The sequence below is a fragment of the Aquarana catesbeiana genome, linkage group LG10 (genome assembly GCF_042186555.1).
Source record: "Aquarana catesbeiana isolate 2022-GZ linkage group LG10, ASM4218655v1, whole genome shotgun sequence".
Classification (NCBI taxonomy): Eukaryota; Metazoa; Chordata; class Amphibia; order Anura; family Ranidae; genus Aquarana; species Aquarana catesbeiana.
Window position 1 is genome coordinate 107,681,437 of NC_133333.1, and position 27,635 is coordinate 107,709,071.

Consider the following 27,635-nt stretch of genomic DNA (forward strand, 5'->3'; position numbering starts at 1 on the left):
CATATCTGTGATACACAGTGACACACTGGCAATTTTATTGAAGAGCACTTATTGAAGAACTGTGTGCACTTTGTTTTATCATAGACTTTATTTATCTTCAGTTCATGAACTATTGCAGCACCACTATTTGTTGTGTCAACAGTGTGATAAAGAGAGATTATACGGATTATTGCTACTATCATCTATATAAATTACATGTGTCTCATTGATATATTGCATATACATAGGAATTTTTTTTTTTGCACTGAAATTATCTTATGTGCACAGATTCATATTTGTATTTTTCACAGCACCATGAGCGTTCATTGATATTAGAACACAAGCTCATATTTGCACCTAGCAATTTTGCACAGCAACTTTAGCGTTTTTTTGCACAGTCGCATTTTTTAGCAATTTTTGCACAGATTATCGCACAGTGCTAAATCATCTATCATTAGGCCACCACTATTTGTTGTGTCAGCAGTGTGATAAAGAGAGATTATACGGATTATTGCTACATTCATCTATGATAATCATGTGTCTCATTGATATATTGCATATGCATAGGAATTTATTATTGATATTTATATATTTTTTTGCACTGAAATCATCTTATGTGCACAGATTCATATTTGTATTTTGCACAGTGCCATGAGCGTTCATTGGTATTGATTTATTTGAACACAAGCTCGTATTTGCACTTAGCAATTTTGCACAGCATCTTTAGCGGTTTTTTTTGCACAGTTGCATTTTTTAGCAATTTTTGCACAGATTATTGCACAGTGCTAAATCATCTATATTTATAATATTAAGTTGCACTGATCACTTATTTATTTTATACCAATTTAGTGCACTCATACACTTTAGATCTAGCTGCAAGTTATCAGAGTACTATATTATACATTCACTTTGATAGCGCAAAGGACCTTACTTACAGTGATTTGTAATATGCCTACCAAGTGGCAATGCTAAAGCTGCACATGCAGCAGAGGGCCGTCAATGAGTACCTGTGAGTATGGCACAACAACAGGCTCAGGCCTGCTTGCCTTTTTTTTCCCCACTCCAATGGCTGCTGATAAAGAATGCATGCACTGTACTGTCACCATTTGAGGAGGCGACAAGGAGGGTGAGCCATGAAAATGCATGCACCAGTAACACAATCCCTGTTGTGCTCCTGCTGGAGCAGACTCTGCATAGCATTATGGATAGGGCACTCACGTCAGAGCAGCAGGACGAAGAGGAGTGCTTCCTTTTCTCTCAAGGCCCGTCTTATGCAGACACCATTCTAGTGATGCCACAGAACACACAAGATTTCCATCCTCAGAAACCTTGGGAGTAGTACATGGCTGGGAGGAGGCAGTTCCAGATACTGTACTCCTCAGTGACCCCAAGAACTCTGCTTCTCATGCCTCCACAAACTTGCATGGAGTCCCTCATTCTTCGAAGCCTGGTAAAGGACCCAGGCATTTGTCGCATTAAGGAGAAGGATCACTATTGGTTGGCATCCCTCCTGGACCACCGTTACAGGGGGAAAGTCTCAGAACTCTTTGCATCCCCACAAAGGGAGCAGAGTATGAAATATCTTGAGGACACCTTAAAGAGGAGTTTATGCAATGCTTTTCCAGACTCTGTTAGGTTAAAGTCTCATGGAAAGGCTAGTTTTGAGGCTTCTGTTGGTCAAGAGAGGAGTGGTGGAGAAGGGGGCCACCTCAGTGATGCATTTCAAAAAGTTTTTAGTCCTCGGCACCAAGAGCTGTCAGCTTCCACATCCCATCGACAGCGTCTGCATCATATGGTGGGAAAACTCTATCTAGGGATGAAAACAGACATGGAGAGCTTTCCAGTTGACGATCCACTGGGTTACTGGGTCATGAAAATAAACCACTGGACAGAATTTGCCCAGTATGCAATTAAGCTGCTGGGCTACCCTGCATCCAGCGTGCTTTCCGAACAGAAATTCAGTGCTGCTGGAGGTTTTGTGACAGATAAAAGAGTGCATCTGTCCACAGACTGGCTGACATTTTTTTATAATGAATCATTCCTGGGTTAATAGCAGCTATCAAGCCCCTGATGCCGATGTTTGCGATTAAGTGTTTTTGGGAAGTGAAATCTGTGCAAGACTGTCTAGGCTGCCTAGTTTTGTGGGTGTTGATTTTATCGTAAATAAACTTTTTGGTATAGGTTTCATGGGCACAATTAACATCCAGGGACCAATTTTCTCTCACCTGTTTGACAGGTGCATATAATTTCAATTTTTAACAGCAAAACCAATTCTTGCTTTCATCAAGAGTACCTCTATAAGGTTATGGTGTGAAGGGGCCACAAACGCCCAAAGGCCAATTTTTCCACCCCTGTTACTTCTAGCCAAAGTCTGCGAAACAGCACCAGAATTTATCCAATAAAATCTCTAATCTTGTTCCAAGTACACTAAATTGTGGCCTCATCATACAGACTCGTTCCCCAAGGCCATTGTTTATAAAAGAAAGCAAGACAGGGAAAATGTCTTTTTTTGGCCTTTATAAATGTAATTTTTGCTGCAGCGGGTTCTACACATGGTACAGATGCACCACTTTAAGGGCAGATTAAAGGGACCCCCCAGACACTATATTTATAGGAATTTAAATTATGTTTTTACAAACTTTTTTTCATTGATACATGTCCCCCAGGGCAGTACCCAGACCCCTATACCCTTTGTATGCCAAATAACTTGCATCTAAGCCCTCAAAATGGGCACTTTTAATTTTTCCAGTTCAGGTACCATAGACTTCAATGAGGTTCGTTATTTGGCTCTGAATTTTCTCGGTGTTCGAGAGTTCTGGAGCAAACCAAACAGGTGGTCGCTCCTCCCATCTCTAATTATTAATAACAATAACAATTTTCTATTTCCACACTCTATCAGCTGTTGCATTTAATCACTCTAAAGCCCCGTACACACGGTCGGACTTTGTTCGGACATTCCGACAACAAAATCCTAGGATTTTTTCCGACGGATGTTGGCTCAAACTTGTCTTGCATACACACGGTCACACAAAGTTGTCGGAAAATCCGATCATTCTGAACACGGCGATGTAAAACACGTATGTTGGGACTATAAATGGGGCAGTAGCCAATAGCTTTCATCTCTTTGTATTTTGTTGTCGGAAAATTTTATATCCTGCTCTCAAACTTTGTGTGTCAGAAAATCCGATGGAAAATGTGTGATGGAGCCTACACACGGTCGGAATTTCCGACAACAAGGTCCTATCACACATTTTCCGTCAGAAAATCCGACTGTGTGTACGGGGCATAACAGCCATTTTCTCCTGTGTCATTGTAAACAGCACAGATCACAGCAGGAGATGGTCTTATTACACCAGCACCTGGTTTTCTACACAAAAGTCTACTTATTATTTTATTATTTTATTGGTAGGTGGTGAAGAGGGTTAGAGTAGGGAAAGGTTAAAACCCCTCACTTTATTTTTGTTTTTTCTGTCAGTGTCCCATTGGCGAGATTGCAAAATGTTGTCATTTTTCACAACAGTATAAAATCTTCTGACACCAAGCAGTTACAAATAGCATTCAGAGCAACCCACCTGAGAACCTTTACAACACCATTATTCTGTTCTGTCAGAACTTGGTGTCTGTTCCATTTTTTTAGTTTGCAATTCTGCTGACTACAAACAGTTTGGATCACTACAGAAGGAGCCCTCAGGAGATATTGCAATAAATAATTGCCTTCTTGTGATGCAGGGGTTAACATTCTGTGCTGTGTCTGGGCTGTGGCCTGTTGGGCTTCCTGTAGCAGGGGCAGGGGTATTTAACCACTTGCAAACCAGGTCATTTCTGACATTTCTCACATACAAGTTAAAATTTAAATTTCTTTGCTAGAAAATTACTTAGAACCCCAAACATTATATTAATGCAGTATATATCATGTATATACAGTATCTCACAAAAGTGAGTACACCCCTTACATTTTTGTAAATATTTTATTATATCTTTTCACATGACAACACTGAAGAAATTACACTTTGCTACAATGTAAAGTAGTGAGTGTACAGCTTGTAGAGACCTTGCGCTCCTCCACCTTCTGTTTGAGGATGCCCCACAGATGCTCAATAGGGTTTAGGTCTGGAGACATGCTTGGCCAGTCCATCACCTTTACCTTCAGCTTCTTTAGCAAGGCAGTGGTAGTCTTGAAGGTGTGTTTGGGTCGTTATCATGCTGGAATACTGCCCTGCGGACCAGTCTCCGAAGGGAGGGGATCATGCTCGGATCCAGTATGTCATAGTACATGTTAGCATTCATGGTTCCCTCAATGAACTGTAGCTCCCAAGACCCGGAAGCACTCATGCAGTCCCAGACCATGACACTCCCATCACCATGCTTGACTGTAGGCAAGACACAATTGTCTTTGTACTCCTCACCTTGTTGCCACCACACACGCTTGACACCATCTGAACCAAATAAATTTGTCATGTTTTCATCAGACCATAGCACATGGTTTCAGTAATCCATGTCCTTAGTCTGCTTGTCTTCAGCAAACTATTTGCGGGCTTTCTTGTGCATCATCTTTAGAAGAGGCTTCCTTCTGGGACAACAGCCATGCAGACCGATTTGATGTGGTGTGCGGCGTATGGTCTGAGCATTGACAGGCTGACCCTCTACCCCTTCAAGCTCCACAGCAATGCTGGCAGCACTCATACATCTATTTCCCAAAAAGACAACCTCTAGATATGACGTTGAGCGTGTGCACTCAATTTCTTTGGTCGGCCTGTTCTGAGTGAAACCTGTCTTGTTAAACCGCTGTATGGTCTTGGCCACCATGCTGCAGCTCAGTTTTCAGGGTCTTGGCAATCTTCTTATAGCCTAGGCCATCTTTATGTAGAGCAACAATTATTTTTTTCAGATTCTCAGAGAGTTCTTTGCCATGAGATGCCATGTTGAACTTCCAGTGACCAGTATGAGAGCGTGAGAGCGATAACACCAAATTTAACACACCTGCTCCCCATTTACACCTGAGACCTTGTAACACTAACGAGTCACATGATACTGGGGAGAGAAAATGGCTAATTGGGCCCAATTTGGACATTTTCACTTAGGGGTGTACTCACTTTTGTTGCCAGTGGTTTAGACAATAATGCCTGTGTGTTGAGTTATTTTGATGGGACAGCAAATGTACACTGTTATACAAGCTGTACACTCACTACTTTGCATTGTAGCAAAGTGTCTGGAACAAAGCCATTTGTGGTAAAACGTACGTCGGGAGGTTGACGCTCTGACGTCATCGCCATCCTAGTGTGGACGGGTGCTCGCTATGCCGGCCGGCTATTTGCTGTTTTTAATCTACTTATGTAAGTTTTCTACCTTTTTTTATTAAACTGTCCTGCCAGTAATACACTATGGTCAGTTTCTTTTCATTCACATGCCTGTGAGACGAGAGCTTGGGGTCCTTGCTACATCCTCTTAGCCAGCAGTCAAGTCACACCAGCTGGATTTTCCCATACCAGGATGGAACATAGGCTGGTTTTTGCTTGCCTTGTGGTAAGCGCAATATTTGTGCGGTGGCGGATCACTGAGTGTGGTGTCTCTTTCATATTTACCACCAAGTCTGGTTGTGTCCATTCATGGGCTTCTCTCTGTGACTGATTCTGGTCAGTTATCATATATAAAGATTTCCATCTACCACATATGGACATCACCTTTTGATTCACAGTTATATGTAAGGACTTATATATATTTTTCTGATTATCGCAATGTTTCACATACATTCATGAATTTTCCAACAGAGGTTTTTGGGACATCGATATAAGAATATTTCACATATCTTATTCATATGTATTTTAGTGCGGTTATTTCTTTTTCTTAAGCTTTTACAATACATGGCCCCGTCTATTGACCCCTCAATGCAAAAAAGTTGGCCTGTCCCCTTAGCAGAAAAACACCCCCAAAGCATAATGTTTCCACCTCTATGTTTGACGGTGGGGATGGTTCTTGGGGTCATAGGCAGCATTCCTCCTACTCCAAACACGGCGACTTGAGTTGATGCCAAAGAGCTCGATTTTGGTCTCACCTGACTACAACACTTTCACCAAGTGCAATAGCAAACTTCAGATGGGCCTGTACATGTGCTTTCTTAAGCAGGGGGACCTTGCTGGTGCTGCAGGATTTCAGTCCTTCATGGTGTAGTGTGTTACCAATTGTTTTCTTGGTGACTATGGTTCCACCTGCCTTGAGATCATTGACAAGATTCTACCGTGTAGTTCTGGGCTGATTCTTCACTGTTCTCATGATCATTGAAATGCCACAAGGTGAGATCTTGCATGGAGTTCCAGACCGAGGGAGACAGTTATTTTGTGTTTTTTCCATGACCCAATAATTGCACTGCTGTCACTCTCCGCCCTCTCACCAAGCTGCTTGGCGATGGTCTTGTAGCCTATTCCAGCCTTGTGTAGGTCTACAATCTTGTCCCTGACATCCTTGGACAGCTCTTTTGTTTTGACCATGGTGGAGAGATTGGAATCTGATTGATTAATTGCTTCTCTGGATAGGTGTCTTTTATACAGGTAACAAGCTGAGATTAGGAGCACTCCCTTTAAGAGAGTGCTCCTTATCTCAGCTCGTTACCTGTATAGAAGACACCTGGGAGCCAGAAATCTTGCTGATTGATAGGGGATCAAATACTTATTTCACTCATTAAAATGCAAATCAATTTATAACTTTTTCTAAATGTTGTTTTCAATATTTGTGTTATTCTGTCTCTCACTGTTAAATAAACCTACCATTAAAATTTTAGACTGATCGTTTCTTCGTCAGTGAGCAAACATACAAAATTAGACCCCAAATCTCTCCTCTGCCCTCCAAAGCATCTGACCAAACTGAGATTGGTTTGATCAGATGCTTTACAAGCTGGTAACAGCTTGTAAACAAACAAAATGAAATCATTACTGACTAAATCCTCTTCACTTTCTTTTTCTGATGTCACAGAGGGGGAGGAACAATGGAAGTTCCTTTCACTCTGTGCAGTGCATCTGATATGACCAGTCGCATTGGTACCAGGCTTCACAGTGGAGCCAAATAAAGATGTAAAATTGCAGCGGGAGGAAGACCCCCTTTCACTGCTTCTAAAAGGGATCAGGCAGCGGTATACCTGCTTGGATCACTTTTACAATGCACATAATCACCAAATCTAATAAATGATATCTGGATCATGGCTGCAGCCATGACTGAGATATTAACACCACTTCCCAAGGACATATGTATATACGTACATGGGTTGGGAAATGGTTAAGCAGGAAGAGCTTGGGCCAAGAGTTAGTTGCGGGTGGAGATTGGTCATGGGACTGAGAAGGATCATATGCAGAGAGATGTAGCGTTAAATCTTACTGGGGTACCCCCTTGACCGGATCCTTAAACGGGATTGTAACAAGTCAGAATATCCTCAGATGGAAACTACTACAAGCCAGGTGTGTGAAATACCACAGCATAACCCAAATCCTGCCTAATACTTAAAAAATACTCACCATATGATAAACAGTTGCATAGCCGTGCTGAAATCAAACTATCAGAAGGAGTGTACCGAGTTAAACCCTACAGCAAATAGGAATGGGGAAAAAGTGTAACTCTTCATGGTAACATCCTGGGTAATGGAGAATGATAAGTTAAAAAAAAAAAGGGGGAAGGAGAAGTGGCCAGTTCAGGACAGAGGTCAGTGGTGGCTGGTAAAAGAAATTCTGTCAGAGGGGTGGATTGGTGGCTGTATGGTTTACCTGTTTAGTGGTAGGGGCCCAAAATCAGGGGCCGCTGGATAGCGTAACCCTCCTATGGACTGGGCCTGGATCACAAATTCATTTTACATAGACAAAAAATAGTTTTCTGTATATGCAGTAACGCATGCTTGTTATACTAACTGCGAAACCTAAGGAGTTAATCCTCTGCATTGTGTAAAAAAGCTGCTTGATCCTGTGTTCTCTGATCCTCCCCTTCTTCCACTGTTCCCAATCCATCTGCTGATAAGACAGAGCCTTTGGGATCACTCTGCACGTGCTCAGTTTGGTGTGTATTGCTAGAGAGGTTTTTTTCCTTGGGAGGGTGTATGTAATCAGCACACGGCTAATCAGCACTATCCAGAGGATCAGGGGTCCTGCAGCCTCATAGGACAGTCAGAGAAGAATAAAAACTCCTCCTATATGCTTTAACAAGACACTGCTAGTCACAAGACTGCTATATACTGCTGATGAGAAAAGGTATTTAGCAGTTTATATTTACTAAAATAATTGCATTTCCGTGTTCTGTGTACTGTGAGAAACCAGATATAGTGGCTGCAGGGTCATGGGTTTAGTAACACTTTAAATTGAAAATAATTAATTGTCCTACTTTTAAATGCATATAGGAGGTGCTCTTTCTTATACCATTCCCCACTTCTCCAATACACACAGATTTAGCCACAATTTACATGGAAATGCATTCAAAGAGTATTACTTTCTCTGTATGTATCTTGCTTTGTGATTTTTGCCTTTGTTATTATACTGGCCCTGGCTTTGGAATTAAACAGATGATAAAATGTAAGAACATTGTATTACAAGCAAAGTCATGCCTAAAGAGTAGAGGTGCTTTAAACACAGCAAACCTTTTTTTTGCAAAAATATTCATAAAACAATAGAGAGGAATTCTAGGCAGGTGCAGCCTGTGGAGCACTAAAACCTGAGACTTCAACCTTCACAAAACTTCATTTCTTGGTTGTTTTCCTAGTTTGTGATAGGATTTGTGATAAACAGAGGGGATGACAAAGCCAGCACCATTGACACTCTTTTGTTCTGTTTCAATACAAGTTTCTGTCATGTTTTAACTTGCCTCATCTCACAATGCATTCAGTAAGAGTCATTATTGCAGTAACAAATACACCTACATTTCTTTTTTTAAGTCATCTTTTTAAATCTTTAAAGGCCACACTTTCTAACCAATTGCAACAAAATAAAATATATATTGAATTGTATTTTTATTATATTTAATACAAAAACATACAGTATTTGATGTGTAAGTACTGTATGTTATAGGGATGAGTGGGGTGATTTTGGCAAAAAACATAATTTCTCCTGTCAGCAAAATGTTGCCAAATGGTAAACTTTCACATTTTTGTATTGAGCTGCTAAGGCAAAATTTAAGTAAAGTAAAATCGACTTTATTTAGAGGGTATGGTGTTTGTGTATTACATGTATTTTATTTCATCTCAGTTAGTGTTATTTTTATTTGAATATGTTTCCTATTATGTGTATTGATCACTATTTGTGTAAAATTGCTTTAAATTTATTATTTTATTTCACTGTCTGAAAAAAAGTTAAATTATGAGGCTTACAAGAGGCCATTTTTCCAACAAAAACAGGTTCATAAAAAAAAGTTGAAAGGAGATTTCTAATCTTTTATTGGCCATAAAGCCTGCTACACCCTTAAAACCCATTACAATTTCACACCACTTGCCTATTGACTGTAATGCTTTTTTCTAAAATTTGGAAATTTTCACTGAAACCTTCAGATTGTTTGTTGATATTTTGGGGAAATGAAAACTCTTTATTGTGCTTATCTCTATTTGGCCAAACCAAGAATTGACATACAGTGCCGTGCCTTGCAAAAGTGTTCACCCCCTTGGCTTTTTACCTATTTTGTTACATTACAGCTCAATGTTTTTTTAATCTGACTTATATGTGATGGATCAGAACACAATAGTCTAAGTTGGTGAAGTAAAATTAGAAAAATATATACATAAAACTATTTTTCAGAAATAAAAAAATGATAATTGGCATGTGCGTATGTATTCACCCTCTTTGTTAGGAAGCCCAAAAAAAGCTCCGGTGCAACCAATTACCTTCAGAAGTCACATAATTAGTGAGATGATGTCCACCTTTGTGCAATCTAAGTATCACATGATCTGTCATTACATATACACACCTTTTTGAAAGGACCCAGAGGCTGCAACACCTAAGCAAGAGGCACCACTAACCAAACACTTTAATGAAGACCAAAGAACTCTCCAAACAAGTAAGAAGTACAAGTCAGGGTTAGGTTAGAAAAAAAAAATATCCAAATCTTTGATGATCCCTAGGAGCACCATCAAATCTATCATAACCAAATGGAAAGAACATGGCACAACAGCAAACCTGGCAAGATAAGGCCGCACACCAAAACTCACGAACCGGGCAAGGAGGGCATTAATCAGACAGGCAGTACAGAGAGCTAAGATAATCCTGGAGGAGCTGCAGAGTTCCACAGCAGAGACTGGAGTATCTGTACATAGGACGACAATAAGCCGTATGCTCCATAGAGTTGGGCTTTATGGCAGAGTGGCCAGAAGAAAGCCATTACTTTCAGCAAAAAACAAAATGGCATGTTTTGAGTTAGCGAAAAGGCATGTGGGAGACTCCCAGAATGTATGGTGGAAGGTGCTTTGATCTGATGAGACTAAAATTGAACTTTTTGGCCATCAAAGAAAATGCTATGTCTGGCGTAAACCCAACACATCACATCACCCAAAGAACACCATCCCACAGTGAAACATGGTGGTGGCAGCATCATGCTGTGGGGATGCTTTTCAGAAGTCAGGACTGGGAAACTGGTCAGAGTTGAGGGAAAGATGGATGGTGCTAAATACAGGGATATTCCTGAGCAAAACCTGTGTGTGATTTGAGGCTAGAACTGAGGTTCACCTTCCAGTAGGACAATGACCCCAAACACACTGCTAAAGCAACACTTGAGCGGTTTAAGGGGAAACATGTAAATGTGTTGGAATGGACTAGTCAAAGCCCAGACCTAAATCCAATAGAAAATCTGTGGTCAGATTTAAAGATTTCTGTTCACAAGCACAAACCATGTAACTTGAAGGAGTTGGAGCAGTTTTGCAAGGAGAAATGGGCAAAAATCCCAGTGGTAAGATGTGACAAGCTCATAGAGACTTATCCAAAGCGACTTGGAGCTGTGATAGCCGCAAAAGGTGGCTTTACAAAGTATTGACTTTAGGGGGGTGAATAGTTATGCACTGTAAAAGAAATTTGTAAGTTCTGTATATAATTGTATTCTATTTTATATGATTTGCACATTGCCCTCACTGTGCACATGACACTAATAATGTTTTCAGTACATGTTTGCATTCTTTCGAGTCCTGATTAGAATTAGTTTGCCTATGTTACGCCCCTTGTTAACATAAATGTACAATATTAATGTGATACCTACCTAATTATGTGTATAAAAACCTTCAATTGCATCATAATAAAACAGAACAGTTATTTGGAAAGATGCGGAGTGTATCTTTTGTGTCTGTTCCCTACTGCAGTAGTTATTATTAATTTGGAACCACTAATCAATATGAGTATAGGAGCTGCCTATCTATAAAATTCCATGTCAGATGGCGAGTTTTGCCTATGAGGGGATTTACAGGTGACCCTGAGAATCCGAAATGAGGAGTTCGAGACGATCCGGGAATTTCTGATAATCAGCCAGTTGAGGTAAGCCTTTTGCTTACATTTGAGTTATCAGACTTCCTTGATTGGTAAGGCATTTTCGGGACAAAGGGTACCTATTTTACTCCCCTTATTCGAACTGTAGTGATTGGTGGTTATACAGTGGGGACAGAAAGTATTCAGACCCCCTTAAATTTTTCACTCTTTGTTATATTGCAGCCATTTGCTAAAATTATTTAAGTTCATTTTTCTTCCTCATTAATGTACACACAGCACCCCATATTGACAGAAAAACACAGAATTGTTGACATTTTTTGCAGATTTATTAAAAAAGAAAAACTGAAATATCACATGGTCCTAAGTATTCAGACCCTTTGCTGTGACACTCATATATTTAACTCAGGTGCTGTCCATTTCTTCTAGTTATCCTTGAGATGGTTCTACACCTTCATTTGAGTCCAGCTGTGTTTGATTATACTGATTGGACTTGATTAGGAAAGCCACACACCTGTCTATATAAGACCTTACAGCTCACAGTGCATGTCAGAGCAACTGAGAATCATGAGCTCAAAGGAACTGCCTGAAGAGCTCAGAGACAGAATTGTGGCAAGGTACAGATCTGGCCAAGGTTACAAAAAATGTATGCTGCACTTAAGTTTCCTAAAAGCACAGTGGCCTCCATAATCCTTAAATGAAAGACGTTTGGAACGACCAGAACCCTTCCTAGAGCTGGTTGTCCGACCAAACTGAGCTATCGGGGGAGAAGAGCCATGGTGAGAGAGGTAAAGAAGAACCCAAAGATCACTGTGGCTGAGCTCCAGAGATGCAGTCGGGAGATGGGAGAAAGTTGTAGAAAGTCAACCATTACTGCAGCCCTCCACCAGTCAGGGCTTTATGGCAGAGTGGCCCGACGGAAGCCTCTCCTCAATGCAATACACATGAAAGCCCCCATGGAGTTTGCTAAAAAACACCTGAAGGACTCCAAGATGGTGAGAAATAAGATTCTCTGGTCTGATGAGACCAAGGTAGAACTTTTTGGCCTTAATGCTAAGTGGTATGTGTGGAGAAAAGCAGGCACTCCTCATCACCTGTCCAATACAGTTCCAACAGTAAAGCATGGTGGTGGCAGCATCATGCTGTGGGGGTGTTTTTTAGCTGCAGGGACAGGACAACTGATTGCAATCGAGGGAAAGATGAATGTGGCCGAGTACAGGGATATCCTGGACGAAAACCTTCTCCAGAGTGCTCAGGACCTCAGACTGGGTCGAAGGTTTACCTTCCAACAAGACAATAACGAAGGAGTGGCTTCACAACAACTCCGTGACTGTTCTTGAATGGCCCAGCCAGAGCCCTGACTTAAACCCAATTGAGCATCTCTGGAGAGACTTAAAAATAGCTGTCCACCAACGTTTACCATCCAACCTGACAGTACTGAAGAGGATCTGCAAGGAGGAATGGCAGAGGATCCCCAAATCCAGGTGTAAAAAACTTGTTGCATCTTTCCCAAAAAGAATCATGGCTGTATTAGATCAAAAGGGTGCTTCTACTAAATACTGAGCAAAGGGTCTGAATACTTAGGACCATGTGATATTTCGTTTTTTCTTTTTTAATAAATCTGCAAAAATGTCAAGAATTCTGTGTTTTTCTGTCAATATGGGGTGCTGTGTGTACATTAATAAGGAAAAATGAACTTAAATGATTTTAGCAAATGGCTGCAATATAACAAAGAGTGAAAAATTTAAGGGGGTCTGAATACTTTCCGTCCCCACTGTATGTTGTGTTGTCACTGTCTACTGTCCATCGGAGTGTTATAGATAGGAAAGGGAAGAATAGTGCTGTTCACAGGTATATGTAGTACATCTGCTAGATAACATAGTTTAGAGGCAAGAGGGTACAGGCACAAGTAGAGAAGAGAGAAGACTGGCCAGTCATTATGGGCATTAAATTAAGTAAGGAAATGAAGGATAAGAGACCCTCAAAAATGCCCAGCACAAGAGGAGCGCTATAAAATATATGAACCGAATGTGCGGTTCCGCCTATACTGAGCCCCTAAATAAATGGTTAGAGTAGACAGGGATCCACAATGGGTAACTGGGTTACCAAAGTCCACAGGGAGTAAGAATCATGCCAAGTAAACAGCTAGAGAAACAGCTATCTATGTTAGCAGTATGGCTGAAGGGTGACAACGCTAGACAGAAAGGGACATTTTGATGTTAAGTTGTGGGATGAATTTGGGGTCAGGCACTATAACTAGTAAAGTCAAAACAGAGAAATGAGAGTTAAAACAGAATACTTTATATGTTGTCAGAGAGGGAAGATGGGATGAGCACTATGGCTGCCTGTCTGACCATAGAAGCTAGAGTATGTGAAGTATGGGATTACAATAAATGGGATGCAAAGGATATCAGATACCACAAAATAATTAAAGCAGAATTTAAATCAGGGAAATATTAAAGAGTTAAAAGAAAGTGAGAGAATGATATGCATGTGTTGTGTACAACAACAAAAAAATGTAAGCGATTTTAGAGAGATATTCTTTATGTGTGTGAATGCTGGAACCTTTAGTTCTATCTCTTCTGTGTGTCATGTATGCAGATGTGACCCTCTCCTTTGTGCTCTCATAAAAGAATGAAGCTGGAATGAGAGATCAGTGATAAGCTGGAAGCACACCATGCCAATTTCAGTTTTTTAGACAAAACATTAATAACAAAATGTGTCGGGTTAATTAATCCAAAGATAAACAATGTGATCACAATTATTTTGAATCTGTTTTCCAAACATGGTAAAATGAAGGTTACATTTAACCGTGCATTACACAAATTGAATATCATTTGATAGTGGAAACAGTGCATTTAAAACAGAGAATTTACGTAAAATGTCCTCCTTTAAGAAAATATGTATGTGGATACATATTAGAATTGGGATGTGATAGTTAGATTATCACTTGAGTATTAATTTCTGATATGAGTTTAACAATTTTATTAATAATATAGATATATTGTAACTGGTTTAGACAATCTTTGGTTGGAAATGAAATCCAGGTTATTGGGGAAATTTGTAAAATGGGATTAGTTAAGTTTAAGATGATTTTTTTAATTGGAATACATCTGCCATAATATTTAAGATTTATGGACATCTCTGCATGCAGGGTATTGTTATCATTTATTATGTTATGACATAAGGAAAATAATGTCAGATGGAAACTAAGGACTTGTGTTATTGAGCTAAAACTAACAACAGAACAAGCAATGAGAAATTATAATATTGCCAGGAAAAAGTTGTCTTTTTGAAACATGAAACTGGAGTTCTTACACAAACAGCATGATAGAAAACAAGCCATTGTAATATATTTATGCAACCTGGACCCAGTAATGAAGGGTTCACCCCGATATATATCAGAACTGTAGCTTTATGCAATGGTGCTATTAGACAAAGTTAGACATTATTTTGGTCAAATATTTAATTTTTAATGGTCCCACATTCTGCGTAGCAAATATACAGCAAACTAAATGTCTGTCTAATGAAAGCTTAAAAATATGAATTTGTTTTGTTTGTTTATGTACAAATTTAACAATGAAACATGAGTACATGTAAATCCAGCCACCTTATTGCCTCTATTGGAGAAGGCTGGAGACAAAGGAAAACCACATGTTAAATTGATGACGTAGATTTGATCCCAGGCTTTATACTGAGTATGGCAATACCCTTACTGAGTATGCAGTTTATCACCCAGAAGGATGCTCTGTATTCAGAGTCATTGGATCCTTTTTCCCCAGCTCAAGAAGCAGAGCTCCATGTTTTAGCAAAGCCTGTGAGCTATAAAAAGAGTATATATATATATATATATATAGATAGATAGATAGATAGATAGATAGATAGATAGATAGATAGATATTCAAGATATAGCCTGCTTTTGGTTCCATTTGAAGGGCCAGAAGTTTGTTTTTACTTTGGCAGATAAACCAATCAAGCATGCTAAGTTAATTTGATTGGCTGTTCCAGCCAAGCCTTCCAGGTTCTTGCTGAGGTAGCCATACTAACATTAACATTCACACTTGGAAGCAGATCAGGTGACTAATGATGCTGCATTACAGCCCCAGACACTTGCTGGGTCTGTGCAACTCACAAATTCCACCCTAGTTCTGGCCCAGGATAGCTGGGTTTAATAATTCAACTTTAAGGACCCCAGAACAAGAAGAACAAGTGGTCCACAGGGGGCAACTTCTAATGAAACAGGACTTTGAAAAATGTGATCTTTTATGTCTGCAAGTCACTCTTTTCCCTCCAGCTTGTCAGATGGACCGTGTCATCAGTCACAAACAGTTATGGCTGCCTTAGTAAATGAGCATGGGATGGAGCCAGGGTTCACCACAGTTGTTTTTATAACATACCACTTCTTGTTTTACATGTTACCAAAGGTTTTAGCAAAAGCTGAACATACTTTCCAGAGATTACAAAAAGATATATCCAGATGCTCAAGTTAGGATCTTACGAGTTTGCATTTTGTCTGTATGGACATGTTTTCTGGATGTCCAGTGGCAAATGCTACTGCAAAGGCCACAGTAAAAAATGTTATCAGAAGTAGTTTGTAAGTACAGAGTGACAGAATCTACAGAGAGTAACAGAGGAAATATTTTTTATAGGAGAGTCCTTAGTAGAAGTTTTGAGGTTTTATTTTTACATCCCCTGCTGTCTACAATGTAGTGGAAAAAGTAGAGTAATGCCGCATACACATGATCTGACTTTCTGGCATACTTGGTCCAGCACACTTTCCGACGGACTTTGTCTGCTAGGTGCGCCGGACTTTAAAACAGACGGACTTGCCCACACACGACCAGACTTTCCGGCGGGCTAAGTCCGCCCGTCTTTCCGACGGACTTTCGCCGGAGTTACGGCGGACTTTCAGAATGAACGGACTTGCCCACACATGGACAAGTCCGTTCATTTTGAACGTGACTCAGGTGCGACGGGACTAAAAAAGGAAGTCAATCTTGCCGCTTTTATCGGCGAGATTGACACCTTGCGAGCCCCATCGTGGGTCATACCAGGCACTTAGGTCTAGTATGGATTTTAAAGGGAAGCCCCTACGCTGAAAAAACGGCGTGGGGTCCCCCCTAAAATCCATACCAGACCCTGATCCGAGCACACAGCCCGGCCGGTCAGAAAAGGGGGTGGGGACGAGCGAGCGCCCCCCCTCCTGAACCGTACCAGGCCGCATGCCCTCCCCAAAGCACCTTGTCCCCATGTTGATGAGGACAAGGGCCTCTTCCCGACAACCCTGGCCGTTGGTTGTTGGGTCTGCGGGCGCAGAGGGCCCCCAGATCCCGGCCCCCCACCCTATGTGAATGAGTATGGGGTACATGGTACCCCTACCCATTCACCTAGGGAAAAAGTGTCAATAATAAAACACTACACAGGTTTTTAAAATAATTTATTAAACAGCTCCGGGGGGGTCTTCCTCTGGCTTCGGGGGTCTTCTTCTGGCTTCGGGGGTGACGTTTTAGGGGGCATGGTCAACATCACCCGGTGACCACGCCCCCTAAAACGTCACAGTCCCAGCATGCCCAGGGTTTGTGACATCATAAGGGGGCGGGGTCTCCACCTATATAAGTCACAACGGAGCCCCCAGAGAGCATTCCAGCCAAAGAGAGCATCGTGTCAACATCTGGAGAAGAGAAGAGGGAAAAAGACAAGAAGCCCAGAAGTCCGGACCTCCGCTGGCAAGAGAGCTGCCTGAAGACAGTGGAGGAGCTGGCCGAAGAACTGGAACACCGGGAGAAGAGGCTGGAGAGAGCGGAGAGGAACCAACCGGATGCCGGGAGAAGAGGAACCGGAGGGACCCCCGAAGCCGGAAGAAGACCCCCGAAGCCGGAGGAAGACCCCCCGGAGCTGTTTAATAAATTATTTTAAAAACCTGTGTAGTGTGTTTTATTATTGACACTTTTTCCCTAGGTGAATGGGTAGGGGTATCATGTACCCCATACTCATTCACATAGGGTGGGGGGCTGGGATCTGGGGGCCCTCTTATTACCCCGACAACCAACGGCCAGGGTTGTCGGGAAGAGGCCCTTGTCCTCATCAACATGGGGACAAGGTGCTTTGGGGTGGGGGGGCCCCGCAGGGCGCCCCCTCCCCCAAAGCACCCACCCCCCATGTTGAGGGCATGCGGCCTGGTACGGTTCAGGAGGGGGGCCCTCGCTTGACCCCACCCCCTTTCCTGACCGGCCGGGCTGCGTGCTCGGATCGGGGTCTGGTATGGATTTTAGGGGGGACCCCACGCCATTTTTTCGGCGTAGGGGCTTCCCTTTAAAATCCATACCAGACCTAAGGGCCTGGTATGCCCCATGCTCGCCGCAATAGGAAAATTTGTTTTTCCTATTGCAGCGAGCTCTAAATGCAATACCCTGCCCTTGCATCGTATGCTGGTCCGTTGGACCAGCATACAGATGAGCGGGCTTTCCGTCGGACCAGCACACAGACGAACGGACTTTCCGCCAGAAACTGAGTCCGACGGAAAGATTTAAAACATGTTTCAAATCTAGGTCCGGCGGGCTTTTGGGAAAAAAAAGCCTACACACGGTCGGATTGTCCGGCAGACTCTGGTCCACCGGACCAAGTATGCCGGAAAGTCCGCTCGTGTGTACGCGGCATAAGAAACTAGAAAACTTTTGCCTGAATGTTTTCTTATGTTTTGTCAAGCCTCTAAGGAGATATTGGGGTACAGGTAACTTGTGGATTTTTAAGAGACATTTATATATAAGGAAATGTTTGGAGACTCAATACAGCATCTATTTCATGTACAGTTGTTCAAAACTTGAAGGAAGAGTCACCTGGATCCACACCAGACACTGCAAAAATTACTAAATTAAAGAAATCTCTGTTTGATTGTTTCCCTCTTGGAATCACAGTTTAGGGTACTATTTATTCAAATACTTTTATTGTAAGGAATATATATATAATGTGATTTGAAAAGTAAATTAGCCATGTTGAAGTCATATTTGTCTTTTGTACATCTTCCATTTTATGTAGAATTGTCTGTGTTTACATATGCTGATAAGTCAGCATGCCAACAATTAAGCTAGAAGGCCATTCTGGCCACAGGAGTGTACAGTCAGTACTCTGTAATATGTCTTATCAATCATTTGTTTTTCAATAAGGGTTTATTTTATAAATGTAAAATTACAAAATTGTTATCTTAAACGTATAATTGTAATATTAACGTGATACCTACGTAATCATGTGTATAAAAACCTTCAACTGCGTCATAATAAAGCAGAACAGCTATTTGGAAAGATGCAGCGTGTATCTTTTCTGTCTGTTCCCTACTGCAGTAGTTATTATTAATTTGGAACCACTAATCAATATGAGGATAGGAGTTGCCTATCTATAAAATTCCATGTCAGGCACATTCACTTTTTCTGTTATTTTGTCCTATTTGTTGTTTGCTTCACAATAAAAAAAAACAAAATCATCTTCAAAGTTGTGGGCATGTGTATTGCATTTGTTAAAAATATGATTTTTTTTTTTTGGGGGGGGGCGTGGTTTGGAGCCGCTCTAAGATGGACGCGCTGTGCTGAAGCTCCCGTCCATGAGGTCTAGCTTCTTCAGCAAATCGATACCTTTTATCACCCTGCTATGGTAAGGACAGCCCGCCGTACCTCAGCATCCAGATCCAGGTCCCCTCGGAACCAAAATCTCCCGCGGGAGGAGCATATCCCTCAGATATTCCGACCCCGGTCCAGAGGCGCCATGCAGGCCGCTCAGCCGGCCGCCTCGAGTAGATCACAGCCCCAGAGGGCTAGCCCCCCCAGCTCGGGCAGCCAGAACCAACCAAGCATGGGGTCGGATCAGCGGCACCCGCCCGCTGTTAACCTGGAGGATCTCCATAACGTCGCTGCGGACATTAAAAACACCCTGATGGCGGCTATTTCAGATATGAGGTCTGACATGCAAGCAATCTCGCTCAGAGTGGAGGAGGTTGAAACAACTCAAATACGCCATGAGGCTTCCCTGTGCCATGTGCAGCAGCTCACAGAGTCCCATGCTGTACACCTGAGAGACATTAACCGCCATATGGAGGACCTCGATAACCGCGGGAGACGCCGCAATCTCAGATTTAGAGGGATCCCGGAATCGATCGATTCACAGCAGTTGTCTCAAACGGTCGCATCTATTGTGAATGAGCTACTAGACAGACCCCAAGATACTCCGTTCGCTTTCGAACGCATACACAGAGCGCTGAGGCCTAGGGGGAGAGACACAGACCCCCCCAGGGACACGGTTTGCTGCCTTATTGACTTCTCCCTTAAGGAAGATATCTTGCGGTCATCTAGAAATAGAAACCAGATAATCTTTCAAGGCTCAAACATCAAGATCTATCAAGACCTCTCAAACATCACCCTGCAGAGGAGACGTGAACTGAGGCCTTTACTGGACACTCTCAGAACCAGATCCATTGTGTACCGATGGAAATTTCCTTTCGGCCTTTCTGCGACTCACCAGGGCCGCACGGCACTTCTTAGGGTTCCAGAAGACCTGGAACACTTCTGCTCCACACTAGACATCCCAATTATTGCCCTGCCGGATTGGTATAGTGACTTTCGCCTCCCACAGATGCACAGAGCGACGTCCATGGATGGCATAGCAGAAGCAGGCAACTTCCACCTGGGCCGCCGCCGACATCACCAAGTGCCTCATCACTCACCACTGAGAGATTTATGTATGCCGAGGAACGGCAGCCCTACAGCTTCACCTGCACATCGCAGAGCCCGGATCACTTAAAGGAACGGTAATACTTCTCTCATACCCTTGTAGTACCTAGGAATCAGTTTGAAAGTAGCTCCGATAGATACCCATCCCTGACATATGTTTTCAAGTACCTGTGGAAGTCGGTTAGACGCTCCTTTGCTCTCCCGGACACACAACGTTGATACTGGATGATTCCTGTCCTCCCCCTGGTGATGTATCACACCAAGGAACTCACATCGCTACCCCCTCGTCACCACCACTGCGAACCCTAGATACTACCCTTGACTGCATCTAGATCCTCAGGAACAAAGATAACGATCCACTTGCCCTATGGATATGCAAGGCCTCTAATACCTCTTGAGTACAATAGAAGATACTGCCTGTGAAGCTTATCCTGACCAATTACACAGATCCGAAAATTGGAATCACCGGAACAAAAGGACAAGAACAACCGCTCAGACACGTTGATAAGGATTGCCACAATAGATAACTTCACCCTTCAAACTTCTCTCTTCTCTCCATACACCCCTACCCTCCTCCCCCTACCTATCTCCTTCACCTAGGGTATTCTTCCTAACTCTCCCCCTTTTTTGAAAATACTTCCGTACCTCACCCCACTGCCTATACCCTGAAATTCTAGTCTCTCTTCCTAATAACTACTTGCTAGCTAAATGAAGGAGGTTCTACTATGTTTAGATCTAACTGTTATACCATATTGCCTAACCCTCCCTCTGTTTTCTTTTTTTTCTCCCTTTAATAACTCTTACGTTTTAACCATAGAAACTTGGAACGCTTTTAATGGCTCGATTGTCGAAAGGGGCGGGCTCAGGTAAGCGAAACACATCGCAACACACTATATGTCCAAAATTATCTACACACACTACCAATTTGATTCCCCTACTCAAAATTTAGAGTACATATTAGTTTCCACCCGGTAGACGGCAAGTCACAGGACTATCACCCCGGGACTGCAATGGAGCGCGCCCCCCTCGACACCAGTGAGAGCCTATAGCAGACTCACCCTTTCTTTTACAGGTACGAACATTAATGTTAAATGGTTGCTAAGTAGAGTCAGGCTAGACCCCAGTTGAGCACGTTTGCTCGATATTTTGTATGTTTCCTTGTTGAAATGGGCTAGAATGAGTATACACCCACAAACTTTACTTCTCGATTGCATATTTATTTAAAAAGTTTGGTTTTATTAACTGATATAACACCTCAAAACCTTAGACCGTATCCTACAGGAGATAAGATGACACTGCCACCTCCCTGCAAACACTTGATACCTATTTCAGATATAGACATCTCCCTAAATAAACAATCTAAACAAGAACCTCTCAGACGCATAAAAATCAGAACACCCTTCACAACTCCCAGACCTCCTACTAAAAGGACACCATATGGACACCATAACACCATAGTCAGAAATCGTTTCAGGCTTCATTGGGGCTTGCAGTTAAGCTTTAACAACATACTCGTTAGAGCCCTGATCCTCAAGCCAAGCAATGACATAGACAGCTTCATATGACCTCCTCGGGACACAGGACATCCGTCCTCTGTCGAACGTCGCCTTCCACTCCTGCCAACAGCGGAATCCAGTGATTCCTGCTGATCCATACCGGTCCCCCACGAAGTTGAAAAGTGGGCTTGCTGGTCAACCCACTCAACCGGTCTTCCCAGTGTACTTTCCTTAAAGTTACACTCTACTACACTCTCCCTTCCCCTCCTTACACCAACCCTTAATTCCAATCCCCAAACGTCACCCACCCCCCCCCCTTTTCTTTTTTCTTTTTCTTTCTTTCTCCTCCTCTCCCCTGCTAACTTTCTTCCTCCATCCCTAGTATAAATTTTACCCAGTCTCTGACTCCTCTTGGTCTAAAACCACAATCCTTAGCTACTATACTCTGAAAAGGCAAACATGCCTCTACGCCATTCTCCATCTGCTACCAGTTCGCTGAAAGTCCTATCTATTAATGCTAAAGGCTTAAGCATCCCTGAAAAGCGATCACAGCTACTAGCCCAGATACGCAGCGCAAAAGCGGATGTAGTCTTCATACAGGAGACTCACTTCTGTAGTAAAAATGTCCCCAAACTGACGAACCATTTCTTCCCCCATGGTTATCATGCCACTTCACCTATTTCAAAGACAAAAGGGGTCTCAATACTCCTTTCCAAAAATATACCTTTGCACATATCAGACACATCGATAGACGAACAAGGTAGATTCATCTTCCTTAAAGGCACACTCAAAAACAGGCCAATCACTCTAGCAAACATATATAACCCTAACACTTCCCAAGTGCCATTCTTCCGCACGATAACAAGAGAACTGACATCCTTCCAGGAAGGTCTCTTGATCCTGGGGGGAGACTTTAATGTCCCCCTGGATCCCATTATAGACTCTTCTACAGGTAAATCCCACCTTCCCCTACAGAGCTCTAAAACAGATAAAAAACTGCCTACAAGACCTTTCCTTGCACGACACGTGGCGAACCCTCCACCCAAAAGACAAAGACTATACCTTCTTCTCTGCCCCCCACAATAAATACTCCCGTATTGACTACTTGTTCCTTTCCCAACCTGACCTCCACACCCTCTCGACAGCGACAATAGACCCCATGATACTCTCAGACCACCACCCTATCTCCATTTTGATCAATTTTCCGGATACCCCCAACAGACACTACTTGTGGAAACTGGACAATGCACTCCTAACAGATGACGTTCAGATAAAAGCAATCCGTTCCTCTCTGGAAGATTACTTCGCAGACAATGACACCCCAGACACGTCCCCCCTGACGCAATGGGAGGCACACAAATGTGTCATAAGAGGGAAATTGATATCCCTCACAGCTTCCATCAAAAAGGCCAAGAAAGCCACTCTATCCAACCTTTTCCTGAAACTGAAAAAACTCGAAGCCTCCCACAAACAAACTCTGGCACAACACACCCATGCAGAACTAACAGAAATCCGCACACTCATTAAAGATGAAATATATTCCAACCTTAGGAGAAAATTCATTCTCTCGCACAAGCTATATTATGAGTTTGGGAACAAGAGTGGTAGACTCCTGGCACGGGCTTTACGCAAACAAAAAACTAATAACACTATTCACAAATTACAATCTGAGTCCGGGACAACCCTTACAAAAAATGACGACATAGCAAAGGAATTTGCGAAATATTACTCCTCCCTCTACGACCTACACACATCCGAGCCTACATCTACCCCTGCTTCATTAAGATCCCGAAACATTAAATCTTTTTTAGATCAAAATACCCCCGGACAAATAACAGCGGAGGTCGCAGCTTCTCTTGAAACACCAATCACTCCAACGGAATGGTCTCAAGCACTAAAACAGCTTAAACCTGGCAAAAGCCCAGGTCCAGACGGCCTCCCGGCGGTCTACTACAAAACATTTATGGATACCCTCCAAACTCCATTCCTTAGAACCTTTAATTCCCTCTCCCCTACGAATCCCCTTACAGGTGGAATGTTAGAAGCCCATATAGTAGTCATCCCCAAAGAGGGAAAAGACCCTTCCCACACGAGCAATTATAGACCGATTTCACTATTGAACGTGGACATAAAAATCTTCTCCAAAATACTAGCCAACAGACTGCTAACCCTTCTACCCTCTATAATATCACACGATCAAGTCGGATTCATCCCCGGGCGTGAAGCTCGGGATAACACGTGCAAAGCGATTAACTTACATCACCTGACCACACTTACGAAACAAAAAGGATTTTTCTTGTCGCTGGACGCGGAGAAGGCGTTCGACAGAGTATCTTGGGATTACATGTCAGCAGTTTTACAAGCAATAGGGCTTGGACCTCAGATGATTGGACTTATTATGTCTTTATACAGTACTCCCTCAGCGAAAGTAAGGGTCAACGGTACTCTGTCGAACGCCTTCCAGATCCGTAACGGAACGAGACAGGGGTGTCCCCTCTCACCCCTCTTATTCGTATTAACCCTAGAACCCTTCCTACGGAAAATTAAGCTTAACCCAGACATTAAGGGAATTCAGTCACCAGAAAAGGAATATAAGTATGCGGCTTACGCGGACGACATACTTCTTTTCCTCTCACAACCACTTACTACCTTACCAATTCTATTAGCGGAATTTAAGCTCTTCCAATCCCTATCTAACCTGAAGATTAACTTCACCAAATCCTTCGCCCTCAACATATCACTACCCCAAAGTATAGTTACCCAATGTAAACACAACTTTCCGTTCCAATGGAAACAGAACTCGTTAACATACTTAGGGATTCAGATCCCATCCACACTATCTGACCTATACATTAAAAATTTTCTCCCTCTCCTAAACAAACTTTCCTCAGACTTAGAAGCATGGAACAAATTGACGTTTTCATGGTTTGGCCGAGCGGCCATCCTAAAAATGAACGCTCTTCCCCGAATACTATATCTCCTACAGACGATTCCAATACAGATTCCTCCCATGTTTTTCAAAACATATAGACAGATCTGTTCTAGATTCTTGTGGGGTGAACTTAGACACAGAATTAGCCACCAAATGCTTTCACGACCTAAAAACTTGGGGGGAATAGGCCTTCCTAACATTACCAATTATCACACGGCCACCCACCTTACCAGGATAGTGGATTGGAATGTTCATACCCAACAGAAAGACTGGGTCTCCATTGAAGCTTCCTTCACGAACTTAGAACTGCATTCACTCCCTTGGATTTCCCTTGACCGTATCCCACGAGATATTCAAACACATCCGACGATAGGCCCCACCTTACGATGTTTTCACCGGATCTGTAAATCTGTCCCGATCTCCTCCACCCCCAGCCCACTGACACCCATTAAAATGAACCCGGACTTTCCACCCGGTATGCACCAACAGTTTCTAGACGACAATCTACCATCAGGACAAACCAGAGCTCACCAATTCCTCCAACATGGCAAAATTCTCTCCGCTACGCAAATTGCAACACGCTTTGAAAAAACGCCTATACCACAATGGACATTTTTAATGATAGCACACTACCTACAAACTCTGGATAAGAAGGGCCAATGTTCTAGACAACTCACACCCTTCGAAACACTTTGTACCAAAACGACACCACAAACGCACCTCATATCTCAAATACATAACATGCTTTTCAGTGACCATAAAGCAAGTGACAGTCAGTTCTGTAGGAAATGGGAGAAAGATCTCTCCATACAAATCACGGAAGAGGGCTGGGAGAGAATTTTCTCACACATACACAAAGGCTCAATTAATGTCTCCACTCAAGAAAACGGGTTCAAAATTCAATCGAGATGGTACCATACCCCAGCCTTACTACATAAGTTTAAAATCACCATCCCTGACACATGCTGGAGGTGTCATCAAGAAAGAGGCACTTTACTCCACATTTGGTGGTCCTGCACCCCCCTCCAGGCCTTTTGGTCAGAGGTTCACAGAATAAGCGGACAGGTTACCACATATAAGCCAGAATTCACTCCAGCCCAATTTCTCCTACATTTATCCTCTTTACCATACAATACCTACCATAAATCGTTACTGATGCATATGATCAATGCGGCAAAACAATGCATCCCCATACATTGGCAGTCAAACAAGATACCCACCTTGGCAGAATGGTTCGTCAGAATAAACAAAATAGCAGAAATGGAAAAATTAATACATATCACTAAAGACACACCGACGAAATTTAGCCACATTTGGGCAAGCTGGACTCACTTTCAGACTCAATCCGAATACAAGACCATCTTGAATCTTCCCACATAAAGTGATAGAGGAAACAGAGAGCATCACCCATACATACACAAAAACACAATTAATTATTATTCCCACCTTGCCAAAGACCTATCCCCGTTTCCAAAACACGCAAATGTTATGTGAATAGCTAGACAATCTTAACACTAGCCAGAGGAGTCAGAGACATCACAGCCCCACCCCTCCCACCCATCCTTCCCATCCTTCCTGCCCTCTTCTTCAGGCCTCACTTCCCCCCTTTTCCACCCTTCCTTCCCCATCCTTCCTTCCCTCCCCCCCCATCCTCACTCTCTCCCACATCAGGCTATATATAGCCATCACAAGCTTGTAGGCCACCCTCGCTACATACCCATTGAATACCCAACTTGTGAATTACACAACAGAGATGCATGAGGGCTTTATTGAAGTAGGAAAAAAGACCTGCCATACAACTACTGACACAAAAGTATTCCTTTGCTTGAGTTCTTCCATGAAAAATAAACCAACCCTTTACCTCACATAAATTAGATGACGGTGAACAGACAACAATGGCAAAAGGGTCTTCGGTATAGAGCTGCTTACACCTCACGGTTACAGTTACATGTTGGGTTCATAACCCACTAGCAACTAGCATAGAATGTTTACGATTCTTAGGCCCGGATAGGATACCTCTCAAGACATAGACTTATACTGTACTAGAATTCATAGGCTATGTTTACTGTTAACTGTACTACAACTGCTGTAAAAACTTTATAATCTTCAATAAAATATTTGAAACAAAAAAAAATATGATTTTTTTTATATTAATCAGACATAAGATAAATGGGACAATATTACAAAAGTGAGTTGGTCAGATTACTGTCAGTTTTTTGGCTTGAGTAGATTTCTCGAACAAATGCTTATACAATGGGGGTAGATATCATTGTTGGATTCAATTGACAGTTCAATTAACAGGCTATTGTCTCTATAGCTAAAAAGGGATGAGCTTCGTGTTCGAGTCGAACCCATGTCACGGCCCATAATTCACTGCGGCATCGCAGTGCATTGCTTGCTGATGATTGGCCAAGCATGCACTATGACCCGCATGCTTGGCCAATCACAGCGCCGCGTTAACAGAGAGCCGTAATTGGCCAAAGCCAAGGAGGCTTTGGCCAATTATGGCTCAGGGGATTTAGTACACGCCCCACACTATATAAGGCCGCCTGCACGGCGGCCCTGTGCAGTGTGTTCCGGTGTGCTGAGAAATAGAGAGAGAGAGAGACAGTGTCATTTCATTTGAGTTAGCTAGATTAGGCAGGACAGTCAGTCAGTTAGCTGCACTTAAAGTGTATTGTCTATATATATGCATCCCAGGTGTTGCATATATATATATATACACTGTATTCAGTTTAGCTAGATCCGTTCCTGTTATCTTCTAGACTATTTACATTTAGTGCAGTGCGTCCTGCTCACAGTGTTCAGCTAGATCCGTTCCTGTTATCTTCTTACTGACAGGCAGGCTTGTCTTGTTACAGTATTTTGAAGAAAATTACTGGTGTTCTTTTGATCCTATTAGTACCACAGTCAGGCAGCTAGACTATTTACATTTAGTGCAGTGCGTCCTGCTCACAGTGTTCAGCTAGATCCGTTCCTGTTATCTTCTTACTGACAGGCAGGCTTGTCTTGTTACAGTATTTTGAAGAAAATTACTGGTGTTCTTTTGATCCTATTAGTACCACAGTCAGGCAGCTAGACTATTTAC